At 41.0% G+C, this 18,471-nt stretch overlaps 1 pseudogene; it reads right to left on the reverse strand.

Annotated features, from left to right (window-relative positions):
* Nucleotides 1-14,121: 14,121 nt before the first annotated feature.
* LOC126472346 (5S ribosomal RNA) lies at nt 14,122-14,239 on the reverse strand (annotated as a pseudogene).
* Nucleotides 14,240-18,471: the final 4,232 nt, after the last annotated feature.

Genomic DNA, 18,471 nt, shown 5'->3' on the forward strand with positions numbered 1-18,471 from the left:
TTATTTTCTCTGCTAGCCACTTTTATCAGAATTACATGTGCAAGAATTGAACTGTCGATATGAAGCTACTCAAAAAAATGTTTGAGTAGTTTAAGCCAGGTTTCCACCGAAGCAGAAAAGCTAACAAACACGAGCAAAAGAGAATTCTGTCTGGTGTACGCGGTAGGTCTCTTGTAGGAGTTTCAACTGAACGCCACTGCTGCTACTTACGTGTCCTTAATCTTTCCCAGTTTCCTAATCGGAAAATGGAGACCTGCAGTTTAACGTGGAATCCAAACCACACGTCTTTCGTGGCTACTCCAACATCCGTGAAAAGTGAATGCCCGTTTAAAAGTTATAGTGAAAAAGTTGTGGCCTGAACGGGATTTGACTCCGCGGTCTCTGGATCACGAAGTGTGCGCTTTGCCATTAGACCATTTTTATTTTAGAATAAAAAAACACAATACAGTATGACCATTACATCGTACACCCGTAGTGGGAACGCTAGGTGTGTCACCTCTTGAGATGATCCTCGACGTCGGTAATTAGTGTTCTGTTCATAAATTTCCCCTCAATGTTAATGAGAAGCCAGGAAAAAATGGCAGCCGACATACAAGGAACATTTTGGACCAGTGCTAAGGAGATATGAAGATGCAGCTGCACTATATCCACGCATGTCACGCTTCCATACAAACCGAGACACTTAAATTCTTCTTTCCCTGCGCCAATTTGCATACTCTGTCAAGAACAGTGCGCTCGTCATGCAAACTAATCCTCGCTGAATAGCAAAGTTTCGCATTGTGACTCTAACGAGATAGGGCTGTATCCTTTATACCGAATATTAGCTCCAAAAGCAAAAACTAATAACACACCGTTCATAGCAGTGTTCGCTACCTCGCGATCTCTTCCGTTCTCTCCTGTATAAACGATTCAACCCATATACAAGCGAATGGTAGTGAATTTTCTGCAAACCAACAAGGAATGATGAAAGAGGCTGTACATCAAATACTTGCCCACATCCATCTCGCTCAAGTCCATCAACTTCGTGCAAAATCGTTCATCAACCTCATGCATAAACATTCATAGGGTAATGGAACAGTGTGAAATAGTGTGATGTTCGCTTCCATTCGCTCCATTGTAAACCAGGCTTTAGGTGCTTAAAATTGGTGTCTGTGAACTCCGGACAATTACGCTACGCGGTGCTGCGTGAGTGATTCGCCGGGTCGCGCGCTAGTCGGGAAGGGCTGTACAAACCGCTCTTCCTCGCGCGGCAAAAACGTGTAACTCCAAAATTTTCTTACAAAATACTTGCAGTGCCTTTTAGCAGCTAAAATTTTGGCAGTGTATTTCTTTCTTTGCCTTCTTCCTGTGTAAAAAATTGCAGGGTAGCTTCCGACATGTCATATTGGACCATTTCTTTGTAAGTCTTTTTTCCCACGGTCCTCGATGAAAAAAAAAAAAATACAATTTCTGATTCCAGCATCAGAATATTTCATACTATTCTACTAGTATTTCTGTGGACGGAGGCAACACTTGACCAACCCGATCCACTCTCCAACACCAATTGCTCCAGACCAACCACTCGTCCAGACATCCTTTCTCGATATATAAACTTCTTTTACATATTTTATATTCAACATCTTCAGACTGAAATGCCTTACAAACCACTGGACCCATTAAAGGCGTTTCAATATAAATAGAATGGACTTTATTTTCCATTTAATATGACACTATTAGTTTTGTGTCGCTTCTTCGGTTTTGTTTTTATTGAATATTCAAGTATTTATTCTGTATTTTCTCTTCATAGCCTAGCTATGGCTGCTGTCTCCCTTCAGCGTCCAGTGACATGGGTTTTACCAGAATACTACGTGTTACGAACGCCTAGGAGCTGAGACATGAGTATTTCTCATATTCCTGTGTCCGCCTACGATCACGCATCAGACGTGCGGCAACCTATCAGCATCGTCATAGGTACCACGGTCCGCCACCACATAAAACTCTCTCCTAATTAAACTGTCAGGTGGTCGACCAGGAGAGCCGCTCCGACTCGATGTAAACACAGGACTGCTTAAAAACAGTCTCTAGCATTGCGTGAAATGGAATGTCGTGTGGCTAGGACCTCCCGAGCGGTAGACCGTTCGCCTGGTGCAAGTCTTTTGAGTTGACGCCACTTCGGCGACTTGCGTGTCGATGAGGATAAGATGATGATGATTAGGACGACACAACAGCCAGTCCCTGAGCGGAGGTCTGTCTCATCTCAGGTGTCAGCGGTGTTTACCCTTCGCTATTTTTTCCTGGTATGAAGGAGGTTCACAGGTCCAGTGGCTGCTTGTAGAGTAAGAGGGAGTATAGCGATCTATCGTCACAAGTCTTTAAAACTATATATGAATAACAAAACAGAGAGATGAGAGCTCCAAATATAACATAATCGACATGTAACTCAGATTTGCTATGAAACGACATTACAATATCACGCAAGAAAGAATTTAAAAATTTACTTGACAATGAAAGAGCAAAAAATCGCTGGACGTGATTCGTTTTTCTGACCATCAAGAAGCACGTAGTGATGAATATGCAGTCGTGGAGCACGTGAAGAAATAGGTGGTACAAATAGCAAAATTTCTGAAATCGTAACGCATCTTCCACTGTCAGTTGCAACAATTTTCGCTGGAACTGAAAGAAGAATATGGGTACTCTACCATATATTGTATAATATTGCAAAATAGGTTTTTTAAGTAAAGGGGCACGTCTGGAACGATTTTTCGATTAAAAACACGCTATTGTTGAATTTATGAAGGAAGAAGCGGTGCAATAACGAAAATTAGAACATCCGGAATGGATTCCATTTTAAGTGGACTTGCCAGCACACTGAGTACAGCCGGTTGTAGTGACCGAGCGGTTCTAGGCACTTCAGTCCGGAACCGGTTGCTGCTAAAGAAGCAGGTTCGGATCCTGCCTCTGGCATGAATGTGTGTGCTGTCCTCAGTTTAGTTAGGTTTAAGTAGTTCTAAGGGGACTGATGACCACCGATGTTAGGTCCCATAGTGTTCAGAGCCATTTGAACCATTTGAACACTGCCTACAGTAAGATAATGAAAACTGACAAAGAACAAATTTCTGATTTGATGTGGATGCATTTAAAAAGAAAACAGCATTGTGGAGGGGACAAATTCAGACAAAGACACCTCTCATATCCGTAAGCTCACTGATGTTAAGAAAATGCAAGATATTGAGAGTTAACGAGCATTTAGCTCTCATTTAAGTATATAGCCGAAGGAGACAACCATCCACGATTTGTGAAATGATTCCTGTCATCCAGGACCGTGTGCCACAAAAGCGCAGATTTGATAGGAGATGAGGAATTTCACAGGCGTCTATTGTGCTGAATGAGGCCAGGCTAATCAGTCCTGGCCGAACGGTTCTAGGCGCTTCCGTCTGGAATTGTGCGACCGCTACGGTCGCAGGTTCGAATCCTGCCTCGGGCATGGATGTGTGTGATGTCCTTAGGTTAGTTAGGTTTTAGTAGTTCTAAGTTTTAGGGGCTAATGACCTGAGATGTTAAGTCCCATAGTGCTCAGAGCCATTTGAACCATTTGATCAGGCCTAAGTGCTGTAGTGTGTGTGTGTGTGTGTGTGTGTGTGTGTGTGACAGACGAGAACATACGTCATAGGGAAAACCTGTAGGAGCTGTTTATAGCCAGGGAGGCATAGCAGTGTTAAATATGGCAGACCTAAGATTGGCCACAAAGGGAAACATTTCTGGAAAAATATTTCAGGGAACGAAGCGGCAGTAATTTTAATCTAACACCTTTATTAAATTTTCATCGTCATCCCAATAAAATTGAGTACTGATCATATCTACAATTGTTTAGGATTTACTGTTAAAGTGAAATTAACAAGTTCTGTAACAAAGACCTGAATGCTAAATTCTGAACCCTCTGGTCGATCTTAATGATTGACATGGCATATAAAAGTGCACCATTCTAACATTCTGCGTGGTGTCTGTTTGTTCTGAGTCGTGTCTCCCTACCACTTTCGCGCACCGACGCTCTGAGCGTGTTTTTTTGGGAATTGACTTGTTTGAACCTGGGACCTGTTGCTGGTAAGGAGACGCCAGATCACACATGACATGTAGAGTTCAGAAGAGTTCAGTGAGACTAGCGATGATATAATCAAATACTTAATGATTTCAGCGTCCACTCTAGTGCACTCCCTGTAAAATAATCTTAATACTAACTTAATTTAGTGGAAGGGGTTCAAGGCTTTCCTATTTTTAGTTAGCTGGTAAAATAACATCGAAAAAGTAGTTAAGTTTACCATTGGAATTTTTATCCTACTCACAAAACATTGTTTATAAATTGCACTATTGATAAAAGGAAATCTTTTAATACAGGATGATAAAAGCCAACTGCGTTCAACAAAAATGTGAACGAATATTCCCTGAATGGGTTTCCAAGTTCTACAATGGATCGAAGGATGACCTATGCCATATCACATCTATAATCTAGGTTTAAATTAAGTTTCACAAAAGAGAAAACTATGAAAATGGCCTACAGTGACCTTCAATTATCTTTAATTACTTATTTAACTTATCGTAAATCACAGTGGCTGATGTGGCTTCTCAATAATTATATAACAGAAAAATCATCGCGTTTCAGATATTAACTTCTAATAGCAAATGTGAATACCACGAAGTCTAATTGACGATCGACACTAGTCTTACGCAAAAAGGGGATGTAACAGATGACACTTCTGCAGTTCTGAGTGGAGCGTTATGTGCTGTTATGCGGCATCGCGTGCGTTCATTACCTTGTCGGTGTTTCGGCAACGTCAGGGGGCGGCAGACGGCGCAGCTCCACTCACCTTGCCATCTCAGAAGCAACTCTCTCCTGACTTCTTCTTACTACAATTTACCGATGTTGGTTTAAAAAAAAGGTAGCTGGCTGTGTTTTCAACTGACCAATCAGGGTCTCAATGTTAACCTTAAGCTCCGCCTACAAAAATTCTGTCTATCCAATGAGAAACGTTATACTTTTGGTGGTGGGGCAATGTTTTTAACGTTTACAACGTAGCACAGACGTGTATAGTCTCACGCTGAAACTTTCAGCTGGTGTGGTCCTTTTAGTGTTATCGTAAGATCTATACTGTTCTTCTGGAGGGCTCTATCTTTTAACATGGGCTGGGGGGTGGTCCTGGCGGTCGGCTGGTGACGTGGGTGTCCGTTCCTTATCGTAGGGCCTCCTAGCCTACACGACTCTGCTCTCGGCTTCTGTTCTCGTTTCTTCCCTCGGAACTGCCTCTGTTTCATGGTGGGAAGGTATGACATGCATTTAGGCATTCTTGTGTTAGTCTGTGGTATTCCATTTGCTCACTCATTGATCGTATTACTTTGGTTAATTTAATGTCAGGATTTATTCGGAGCTATGTGACATACTGCCGGATTTACTATCATGTCAGGGTTTTCATGGAAGTTGTTGTATTTGCCTGACACCTTACACATCACCACCCTTCGCACTTAATTTTTGCACTGAAGTTAGGCAATGATTGAATCATTGTCTAAGTCAGTCAAAAATTATTCCTTTATCTAAATTTTGTTGCCTACTGTTCAGCCATTTATTCTAGTTCTATGCTAGTTTGTATTACTAATTTATATTTTTATGTTCTTCCACATTATTCTCAAAAATATGTTTATATTGACAAGAGAAGAATATTTTTATGCTATTATCATTATTAATTTTTAATTATTTTCTTTCTTTATTTAAGTGTGGAGTTTGTTTTTTAAGAAGTTTGTTATCAAAATGAGGAGTCTTTCACATCGATTTTCTTAGAAATATTTTTTTTATAAATGTAGTAAATAAGTTAAATCTATTCCTAACACATTTTCTAAATGTTATGTACAAGTAAAGTGTTTTTGTTTCTAGACACTCATTTCAACATTGTTACACTAACAAATAAGAATTATTTCTGTGAACTGCTTTGAGAAGGAAATATACATAGACAAGTATTGAGATATTATCCTAACAAATGGTACAAATGTTAAAAAAAGGAAAACATCCAACAAGATTATTTTTTATTTTTTGTTTTTATAATGATAAAATAAGTAAAATATAGTAACTCCTTTATTTTTATGAGGAGAAAATAAGTGGCATATGGTTTTAGTGTTTTTATGCCTTACTTTTGTTCTTTATATATTGTCCATTTCAGAACTAATGATTTATTTTTATAGATAGTCTATTTTTACTTAACTCTATAGTCAGTGACTGTTATTTTGTAGTTTATTAGCTGTCTGATGTGCTTTACTTATTTAGTTTTTCACATGTGCCTTTTGCACAATTCATACATCACACTATATCACACTTTTCCATTATCCTATGAATGTTTATGCATGAGGTTGATGAATGATTTTGCATGAAGTTGATGGACTTGAGCGAGATGGATGTGGGCAAGTATTTGATGTACAGCCTCTTTCATCATTCCTTGTTGGTTTTGCAACTGTGTGTTGCTGTTGTGGAGGTCCCATAATGGTATGGAGCTGTGAGTGCAGAATTTCGTGGTTTACTGGCTTTGTATGCGTGAAAGTCATCGTTATGTGTCGCTGAAAGCGGTCGTTTTTCCTTGAAATACTTCGCAGACGACTAGTTTACAGTAGGATAGGGATTTGGGAAGGTACGTCGTCTATTCTTCACCCATCTTCTTTCTTGGTCTCAGTCTTGTGAATCTTCAACTTCTGTTCTTCCTGCTTTTTCTCTGCTTCTTACTTGATTCTTTGTTCTTCTCTGGGCAGGATATGGGAATATGTATTGATAACTAGTCGCTTTGAAGTTCTCCTCTTAGTCACAGTTTGATAAATTGTTTGAACATGTCAGTTGTACTTTGTCGAAGTTTTCTTCAGTTTCGTGCATCAGTGTGCTATTTAATAGCAGTAGTGTGACTTTTACACATATTTTTTGCCAGTGGTGGCTTGCCCAAGTGGTCTTCTTGTCGGGCCGTTTTTTGCTCGCTCCGCTGAGTTGGGGTATCCCGGAACCTTTTTGGCCTTCCGTGTCATGTCATGTCCCAATAGGGTTCACCTTAGCTGTAGATTTACTGCCGAATTCGGATACATGTGCCCTTTGCTGCTTTTGCTGTCCTTTCCCTTCTCTCGACGCTTCTGCCTTGTAGGAATCGTGTCTTGCTAATTACGTCCTTTCCTTTCTTGGTACTTCTCTCACTGCAACTTGTGGGTCATTGTATTTGCTTCTTGCTCGAGTTTTTACAATGGTTCTTACAAAAAGTTTTACTTATAATCATCTAACATATGCCTAGTACCTACATTGTTTTACGCCTTTTTAAAAAGCTTTACAAATATCGGCGCCCTTTCCATGTTACAATTCTAAGTTATTTTGAGTCTTAACTTCTACAAGAATCCTCAAATTCATTCTTTATTTTTGTGTAGTGTTGCAGTGTATAGCATTTTAGTATTTGATACTGTTAGACTATCTACGCTTTATCCCTTCACCTTAATCTATGCTACTATTGGTGTTATTTTTGTTTTTATTTTTATTGAAACTACTTTCTTTTCCCCACCTTCCTCTCTCTTCATTCTTCTTTCTCCTGACGATCTTATCTGCAACATAAACTTGAAACATCTGCTAATACATTCGCTGGTCCTGGTATGTGTGTAATAGTGAAGTCAAATTCTTGTAGTATTTACATCCATCTGGCTAACTTGAAATATTACTTTACCAGTAATAAAATTAATCTTCAAACTTTTTGTTATGGCTCACATGGTGAAGTCCTAAGGTTTTGCCTGTTTTTGGGTTCATTAGATCCACAGCATTATCATGAGCAATTCGGCTAATTATGACAGGTCTTTTGTATGCAGCGTAAAACTTCTGTATTTTGTGTTTCTGTTTGCTGGAGAGATGGTGTGTTTTTACAAATACTTTCTGGCCTACTGAGAATGTTCTTTCAATTGCTGTTCTATCTCCTCTTTCTTTTCTTTTAATGGCTGCCTTTCTGATGTTGGAGAGTGCTGTTGCTATGACTTCTTTGTGCTGTCTACGTGGTACAATAGGAAATCTAACATTTTCTCTGGTTATGTTTGGGGGTTCAATATTTTTAAGTACAGTAACTGGAGGTAGTGGTGTAGTGCTATGTGGCATTTCATTTATTACTTCTTGAAAATCTTTAAGGTATACATCCCAAGCGTTGTGTCTTTTGCCTGCATATAATCGGCATAAAGTGCCTATGTCCTTCATAGATCGTTCTGCTGGATTTACGCTAGGTTTGTACTTAGATATGTAGATGGGCTTTATTTTGTGTTGTTTTAATGTGTTCTGCCATTGCACCGATATGTATTGTGGGCCATTATCTGAAATAATTCGTTCCATTCGACCTACTTGTCTGAGAAAATCTTGTCTATATGCTTTACTTATAGTAAGACCTGTTGCCCGTTTTAATGGTGTCAAGGTAACACATTTAGAAGTAAGTTCCAAAACGACAAATATGAAAATTTATCCATTTTTTGGGCATGGGAGGGTCCCCATCAAATCTGTTGCAGCTATTTGTTTTAATTTTTTAGGGATTATTGGAAACATAGGCGGTTTGGTTTGGAAAGTGACGGGTTTAGCCCTCATACATTTTTTGCATTTGACTAATACTGTTCTAATTCGTCTTTCCACATTAGGAAAATGGCTTGTTTGTTTTATTTTTAAAAAACATTTCTTTGGTCCAAAGTGACCATTACTTAAACGTGTATACCATATGTATTTATTAATTAGTTCATCTGGGATATAAATTAACCATTCATTCGTTGCAACATTTCGTCTACAAAATAAAACATTGTTTTTTACGAGATAGTGCTGTCGAATGTCTGGAAAATCCTTACTTCTCCACTTGTGTTTGATTCCTAGTATTTCGGGATCGTTGTCCTGTTCTTTGCCTATGTTTTTCAATGCTGTTGTAATGTAGTTTTCGAAAGGTACTTGTTTCATATAGTACATTGTAAACTGATCTTCTGCTGCTTCCAAACCTATGTTATTGGATGCACCCTGTGGACATCGTGATAAAGAATCTACTAATACATTCGCTGGTCCTGGTATGTGTGTAATAGTGAAGCCAAATTCTTGTAGTATTAACATCCATCTGGCTAACCTCCCATGAGTTAGTTTGGCGGATAACAGAAATTTTAATGCTTTGTGGTCAGTGTATACTTTTGTTTTTCTTCTGAATAGGAAGTATCGAAAACGTTGGAAGCCCCATACAATGGCCAATGCTTCCAGCTCCGTGACTGACTAGTTTTTCTCGCTTTTTGTGAGTACACGACTGGCAAATGCAATTGTTCTATATGATCTTAGCCCTGCCTGTTCGTATTCTTGGAATAAAACAACTCCTAAACCTGTTTCCGCGCTATCAGTGGCCATACAAAAATTTTGTGTTAGATCAGGATGTGCTAAAATCGGTGCTGTTGTTAGCGAGTTTTTCACTATTAAAAATTCTTCATTGGCTTCTTGATCCCATACCCATGGCGTGTTTTTTCCAGTCAATGCACATAGGCGTGGTGTTGCGCGAGAGTCGATCCAAATAAAATTTTTGTAGAATCCGGTGAGACCTAGAAATCCTCTGAGAGTTTTCTTATTATATGGAGCACAGAATTCTTTGATTGCCGTTAGTTTTTCTGGGTCGGGCATCACCCCTTTCTCTGAAATTATGTGTCCTAGAAATTTGACCTCTAGCCTTCCAGATTTGTATTTTGTTATATTTACTGTGACCCCATGCTCTTTCATGATCCGTAAAAACTGATTTAATGTGTCGTTGTGATGTTCCCAAGAGGGTTCTGCTATAATCGCATCATCAACATAGCAAGTAATTTTTTGTAAAACTTCGGGACTGAGTATAGTATTAAATCCCCTAATAAACGCTGCTGATGATATGTCTAAACCAAATGGCAATCGTTTAAATTGGTAACATCTACTGAATACGATAAATGCTGTAAATTTTCTACATTCTGGGGCCAATTCTATTTGCCAGAAACTACTCCGTAAATCAATTGATGAAAATATCTTAGCACCGTGGAAGTTTTGTATCAGTTCCTCTAATTTTTCTGGGTGATCTGTCTCAGTGATTATGATTGTGTTGATCTGTCTGGAATCAAGCACTAACCTGATGCTCCCATCTCGTTTTTGTACAATATGGAGCGGGCTGTTATATGTGGAGGTGGCTGGTTCAATAATATCATCTTCTAACATTTTAGATATCTCCTGGAATACTTTATTCCTACAGTTTAATGGGATTGTATAGGGCGGCACTCTAAATGGTTTGTGTTGTTTTACTTTAAACTTGTACTGAAAGTGTTTAATACTGCCAGTCTTAGGTAAAAATACCTCTTCTTTATCTCGTAAAATACCTTCTAATTCTCTTTTACTGTGTTCCGAAATACCTTGAACTTCTTGCAATTTTTCGTCGATTTCTTTGTGGACTTCTAACATGAGTTGAGGCGATTACCCCTTTTGTGCATACCACTCTAATTCTTCATCCTCTTTATCTTGCATCATTCTCAATTGTTTGTTTATAACTGATATTTCTTCTAATTTTAGCCGGCCGCTGTGGTCTCGTGGTTCTAGGCGCTCAGTCCGGTACCGCGCGACTGCTGCGGTTGCAGTTTCGAATCCTGCCTCGGGCATGGATGTGTGTGATGTCCTTAGGTTAGTTAGGTTTAAGTAGTTCTAAGTTGTAGGGGACTGATGACCACAGATTTTGAGTCCCATAGTGCTCAGAGCCATTTGAACCATTTTTTCTAATTTTAGCTTTTGCTCAAAGAGAAGTGTGACATTCCCGAATGTTACGCTACCTTTCCCCATATCTATTATCGCTCGTTTCTCATTTAAAAAATCTGTACCTATAATCAAATCTACAGTTAGTTTAGGTATAATCACGAAGTTGGCTTCGATCTTTTGACCTTGGCACGAAAGAGTTAACCTTGTTTGTCTCGTAACTTCCGCAGCATTGTTTCCAATAGGACATCTTACTTTAATCTTACGTGTTTTCAGAACTGGCAATTCCTCATTGGCGTTACACTGCATGAATAAATTTTCTGAGATCGCGGTCAGTTCACTTCCGCTATCAATTACAATGTTGACTGGGATATGCTTTACCATGGCCTTCACAATTGGTTGAATTTGAAAGGGTTGGTTCTGTTCTCCTTCTTCTTCTTGCATCAACGAATCCTCCACTGAATCATACATGAGTCTTTTCAGGTGTTTCCCTTGTGAATTCTAACTTTCTGTAGGATAATCTTCGACTGCTACTTCACTCTCTTTTATTTTCTCTTCTCTATTTTTTCCTTCATTTACGCTTTCTTCAGTATCCTCTACTTTTTCCTCATCCTCGTCTATCTTCTCCTTCTTCGTCGCTACTTCCACATAATCGCATTTAAATGCTCTATTTATCGCTTCATAACTTCCTTCATTATATACGTTGGGTTGTGTGCCCAGTAGTAATTCATTTTCAACTTCTGTCGACTGCGCATTATCCTCATTGAATTCGCTTTCGCTTTCCTCTGTGTTTTCGCCCAAGCGTTGGTTCGCAACCGATTGCATTGAACTGTGCAGTGACACGTTTCTGCTCGAATTCCTTGTACACTGTTGTGAGGGAGCTCTGATTACTTGTACTATGGGTTCTACGTATTCAAGACGCAAGTTAAAATCCTCATCGACTGTCTCTCTACTTTTCTGCTCCTCTGTCGTATGCTGACCTACGTTTTCTGTGCCTTGGCATACATTATCCTCGTTATGGTGCGTTATCTGTCCTATTTCTCGCGGTACTGCATCGTGTGTTGTACTGTCCTCTATTCCCTGTCCATCTCCATGCTGGGTAGCTACCTCAATTCGGTCAATGTCTCGATCTGCCATTGCTAATCTTTCCGAATCACTTATTTTCTGTTTTAAAAGCAATTCACGCGCCCTACTTCGCGTCAACATGCGCTCATACGATCTCATGCGTTTCATAAACTTTTTGCTCACACGACTTGACAATTATTATACCCAAGATTGACAATCCACTCACTTACTTGTTGGGTCAGAACCAACTTGCAACAATGTATCTGCCACCTGTGCGTTCGCACTGGAGAGAAAACTTAATTCTAACAATATTAACATTCAGAACATAATTATGCTATTGTCTCTGCTAGAATGTCTCACTTTCTATTGAATACTTTTTCACTATCTATCGCTGCAGCTACTGTTTTCAACTATTTATGCCTTTCAAAAAAAAAAATTTATTTCGAAAATTTTTTAACAGGATATTTTTCTGAACTAGTTGGGCATGTGGTCGACCTTCAATCATGGTATTTTACAATCCTGGGAGGGTCCCCATTCTCTAACATTCTGCGTGGTGTCTGTTTGTTCTAAGTCGTGTCTCACTACCACTTTCACGCAACGACGCTCTGAGCGTCTATTTTAGGGAACCGACTAGTTTGAACCTGGGACCTGTTGCTGGTAAGGAGACACCAGACCACACATGACATGTAGAGTTCAGAAGAGTTCAGTAAGACTAGCGATGATATAATCAAATACTTAATGATTTCAGCGTCAGCTCCAGTGCACTCCCTGTAAAATAATCTTAATACTAACTTAATTTAGTGGAAGGGGTTCAAGGCTTTCCTATTTTTAGTTAGCTGGTAAAATAACATCGAAAAAGTAGTTAAGTTTACCATTGGAATTTTTATCCTACTCACAAAACATTGTTTATAAATTGCACTATTGATAAAAGGAAATCTTTTAATACAGGATGATAAAAACCAACTGCGTTCAACAAAAATGTGAATGAATATTCCCTGAATGGGTTTCCAAGTTCTACAATGGACTGAAGGATGACCTATGCCATATCACATCTATAATCTAGGTTTAAATTAAGTTTCACAAAAGAGAAAACTATGAAAATGGCCTACAGTGACCTTCAATTATCTTTAATTACTTATTTAACTTATCGTAAATCACAGTGGCTGATGTGGCTTCTCAATAATTATATAACAGAAAAATCATCGCGTTTCAGATATTAACTTCTAATAGCAAATGTGAATACCACGAAGTCTAATTGACGATCGACACTAGTCTTACGCAAAAAGGGGATGTAACAGATGACACTTCTGCAGTTCTGAGTGAAGCGTTATGCGCTGTTACGTGGCATCGCGTGCGTTCATTACCTTGTCGGTGTTTCGGCAACGTCAGGGGGCGGCAGACGGCGCATCTCCACTCACCTCGCCGTCTCAGAAGCAACTCTCTCCTGACTTCTTCTTACTACAATTTACCGAAGTTGGTTTAAAAAAAAGGTAGCTGGCTGTGTTTTCAACTGACCAATCAGGGTCTCAATGTTAACCTTAAGCTCCGCCTACAAAAATTCTGTCTATCCAATGAGAAACTTTATACTTTTGGTGGTGGGGCAATGTTTTTAACGTTTGCAACGTAGCACAGACGTGTATAGTCTCACGCTGAAACTTTCAGCTGGTGTGGTCCTTTTAGTGTTATCGTAAGATCTATACTGTTCTTCTGGAGGGCTCTATCTTTTAACATGGGCTGGGGGGTGGTCCTGGCGGTCGGCTGGTGACGTGGGTGTCCGTTCCTTATCGTAGGGCCTCCTAGCCTACACGACTCTGCTCTCGGCTTCTGTTCTCGTTTCTTCCCTCGGAACTGCCTCTGTTTCATGGTGGGAAGGTATGACATGCATTTAGGCATTCTTGTGTTAGTCTGTGGTATTCCATTTGCTCACTCGTTGATCGTATTACTTTGGTTAATTTAATGTCAGGATTTATTCGGAGCTATGTGACATACTGCCGGATTTGTTATCATGTCAGGGTTTTCATGGAAGGTGTTGGATTTGCCTGACGCCTTACACCATTAAAATGACAAATGTTGTAAATATCGACTGTGCAACTTTATTTGTTTAAAAGATATAAAAATCCTCCCAAACAGGTCATGAAGGGCCAGCGGTGCCGACCGGCCGCCGTATTATCCTCAGCCCACAGGCGTCATTGGATACGGATACGGAGGGGGATGTGGTCAGCACATCGCTCTCCCGGCCGTAGGTCAGTTTGCGAGGCCGGAGCTGCTACTTCTCAATCAAATAGCTCCTCAATTTGCCTCACAAGGGCTGAGTACACGCCGCTTGCCCACAGCGCTCGGCAGACTGGATGGTCACCCATCCCAGTGCTAGCCTAGCCCGACAGCGCTTAACTTCGGTGATCTAACGGGAACCGGTGTTACCACTAAGGCAAGGCCACTGGCCTTAGAAGATATATTAAATTTAAATTATCAGTATTTTCAGTTAAGCATCAGTTCACCATTTCATCCACACAAAACACATTGAACGATGAGAGCGTGATATCTTATTGAATCATTAGTAACTGAATGTCTGTTGTGAAGTTTAGTGCATAATAGTTACTTCTGTTCTTTATTCATTTATCAGAAAGCACTGCCGTTTCAGTTGAAAGACCACCTGTACATGTGCAGCTGTAGGTGCTTGTCTGCAAAGTAATCCCCGTTTTGAAGACTAATTCTCTTACGTTAAAATAGTAGAGGACATACACATTATTTTCCGCATCTCATTTATGAGATTACAAAAGTGCTATAACACTTCGATCAACTATGTGTGTGAAAGACCTTTCTTCGCTTATAAACTAAGTAAGTTACGATTACGTGACAATCTGATTGCGAAAATCTGCAGAATTGTTCACGTCTGCCTATACGCCGACAGTTTGTATGTTTCCAGCACACGCAAAACGATTAAATTTGTTTTTTCTCTGATTCATGTTGTTAAGAAATATGAAATATAATATCAAGTCGTATGCATTCCCACACAAAGGCAGCACGTTCGCAGATTCCACCTCCTCCTCAGAGAGCATGCCATGGCAGGGGGGGAGTGTACAATTAAGGCGAGCACTATGGCACGTGTGCCTGGACACGGCTTAAGAGCCGAATTCTTGGCCGCCCATGACGTAGGCCAATGACAAGATTTCCTCGATTGCAACACATTCCGATTTGAGTACAATAATATTTTTTCAAGGTAGGCCTCCACAGTTTCTCACATGAGGAAAAATCTTACTTTTCCCGGCTAATTTTAGAAATTTCAGGAACAGACTGTCGCATGCATAAATTGAATGCTATCACTTCAAAAATTTTTCAGATAATCTCATTATACGGCTGGTTAGACGTGGAAGTCTGAAGAGTGTTTTAACGTACAACACTACCAGTTTCAAAAATACACTGCGCAACAGAATTAAAGAATCATGTGGTATCGATAGCTAAGGTGCCACGGCTTAAGTTCAAGTACGTAAGTTGGCACTACGACCGACACCGGCGATAGCGCCCTCTAGCAGGCGCTGTTCAGCTCTACGAGCACCACTGTAGACTCAGTACATTCGATGAAGAGCAGACGGCCAGGACACTTCGCACCACACTGCAAAGTTATGTATAACTCTTGTTGCTAAAGTAAAGGTGAATTTAATTCACACTGCAGTACCGAGAGATTTTCATCTTTTCCCGCTCCTACCCACGCGCCGCTTTCCGGGCAGGATACAAAAGATCACTTTTTCGAAACCTCGTAATTATTTCCAATTACGACGTATAAGCTTGAAATTTGTCCCAAAGATGTCTACAGCCTTCTGCTGTAATAATGTAAACGCGTGGGGTCCAGTGACGTCGCCCATGGGGTCGGCAACGCTTCAAATAAAAAGGTGTCGACACATGAGGCAAAACGGCCAGACTTCAGAAGTTCACGTGAGGTGTAAGGTTGTTTAATGATGTCATATTAGCACAAAATTTCACCAGTATTCTGCCTAACACCACCGTGGACGTGTCACTCGATAGGAAGGTTTTCGCATCTCCTCTTACATTTCACCCAGCGGGCAGAGCAGAAGAGACAATGACCGTGAAATCAGCAAGTTTCACATAAGCGGATGCTGTCGATTCAGCCGTCAGGGCATCGCCCGACCGGCTCACGTGTTTCTCAGTTGTCACATGTGAGCAAAGGCCCTCGCCTACATTCCAAGAGCCAATGACCGACGTTAAGAAGACTCTTCGAGAAGCTTTTCAACGTGACAGAAGAGGCAATGACCGGCTCACTTGTTTCTCAGTCGTCACATGTGATCAAAGGCCCTCGCCTACATTCCAAGAGCCAATGACCGACGTTAAGCAGATTCTTCGAGAAGCTTTTCAACGTGGCAGAAGAGGCAATGACCGCGAAGTCGTTCACCTCCAGTAAACTGAAGTGAATAAATACGCGAGACGCAGTGGGCCCGACAGACGAAGGAAGGAGAGAAGAGTAGCAGTTGTTTTCAGTCAGTTTCGGTGCTGAAGACCGTCATGCAAGAAGAGACTACATCAAACACAGACGCACCAAGTCCGCCGCTGTAATGGAATAGCAAGCAGCAGCCTCGGCGCCAGAAGACACAAGTTAAAAGGTATTTGAAGTCTGATTGTTACGTACCCGAGTGACTCGTGAGGACGGGAAGGAGACGGCCTCACATCAGCAGTCACCTGTGAGCTGGTGATGATCTGACAGACGAAGACTGGCAAGCTGGAGTCTGTTGTTCGAGTCCGGGGGCACTGGCCTTCCCTCGCCGAGCCGCTCCGCTGGCCGACGCACAACACTGACACACGCGGCCGCTTAGAGAAGAGGAACACTGGGACGCCACATCCACGGTATCACCATCCGATTCACGACTTCGTTCTCAATAATTAAACGGACCACCTAGCGCTGCGCGTCTCCAGTCAACTGGGCGAGACGGCGACACGAGATACACACCGCCACGCGTAATCAGACGCAACAGAAGGCTTCGCAAACGACACAGCTGCCGCTCTCCGAGCCAGAACATCGAGTAAGTAAACAGTTATCTTATGTAAAAATGCTGTTTCATTCTACCTCATACCCGAGCCAAGGAAGAACCCACCATGACCACATGTTGTTAAGATAGAAAAATTAATTTATTTAGTATTTTCACCCTGACCTAATGCTTTAGAATGTTCATCCTGACAATTGAATAGCATCAAAAGAGAAAACCGAGTTACATTTAGTGACAAAAGTGTTAAACATCAACAGTTACTTGTACACAAAGTTGTACTTTAAATGACATGACCAACGTCTTCGTTCTAGATCCGGATGCAAACCCAGAATGTAAAGCCACTGTTAACCAAGCAAAGTTTTGTGCCTTATCGAGACTCGAGCAGTGTTCTCTAGTAGTCGTGTATCATTAAGGTGTAAATGAAGTGCTTCAGCAGAAAGTAATTTCAGTCGTGCAGCACGTATTGTTTCAGAGACACTGAGTACATTTTATAAGTGCACAGAACGTGTATTATACAGGGTGAGTCACCTAACATTACCGCTGGATATATTTCGTAAACCACATCAAATACTGACGAATCGATTCCACAGACCGAACGTGAGGAGAGGGACTAGTGTAATTGGTTAATATAAACCATACAAAAATGCACGGAAGTATGCTTTTTAACACAAACCTACGTTTTTTTAAATGGAACCCCGATAGTTTTGTTAGCACATCTGAACATATAAACAAATACGTAATCGGTGCCGTTTGTTGCATTGTAAAATGTTAATTACATCCGGAGATATTGTAACCTAAAGTTGACTCTTGAGTACCACTCCTCCGCTGTTCGATCGTGTGTATCGGAGAGCACCGAATTACGTAAGGATCCAAAGGGAACGGTGATTGACCTTAGGTACAGAAGAGACTGGAACAGCACATTACGTCCACATGCTAACACCTTTTTATTGGTCTTTTTCACTGACGCACATGTACATTACCATGAGAGGTGAGGTACACGTACACACGTGGTTTCCGTTTTCAATTACGGAGTGGAATAGAGTGTGTCCCGACATGTCAGGCCAATAGATGTTCAATGTGGTGGCCATCATTTGCTGCACACAATTGCAATCTCTGGCGTAATGAATGTCGTACACGCCGCAGTACATCCGGTGTAATGTCGCGGCAGGCTGCCACAATACGTTGTTTCATATCCTCTGTGGTTGTAGGCACATCACGGTACACATTCTCCTTTAACGTACCCCACAGAAAGAAGTCCAGAGGTGTAAGATCAGGAGAACGGGCTGTCCAATTTATGCGTCCTCCACGTCCTATGAAACGCCCGTCGAACATCCTGTCAAGGGTCAGCCTAGTGTTAATTGCGGAATGTGCAGGTGCACCATCATGCTGATACCACATACGTCGACGCGTTTCCAGTGGGACATTTTCGAGCAACGTTGGCAGCTCGTTCTGTAGAAACGCGATGTATGTTGCAGCTGTTTGGGCCCCTGCAATGAAGTGAGGACCAATGAGGTGGTTGCCAATGATTCCGCACCATACATTTACTGTCCACGGTCGCTGTCGCTCTACCTGTCTGAGCCAGCGAGGATTGTCCACGGACTAGTAATGCATGTTTCGTAGATTCACTGCCCCTTGGTTTGTGAAACCCGCTTCATCGGTAAACAGGTAGAACTGCAA

Source organism: Schistocerca serialis, chromosome 3 (genome assembly GCF_023864345.2).
Source record: "Schistocerca serialis cubense isolate TAMUIC-IGC-003099 chromosome 3, iqSchSeri2.2, whole genome shotgun sequence".
Lineage (NCBI taxonomy): Eukaryota > Metazoa > Arthropoda > Insecta > Orthoptera > Acrididae > Schistocerca > Schistocerca serialis.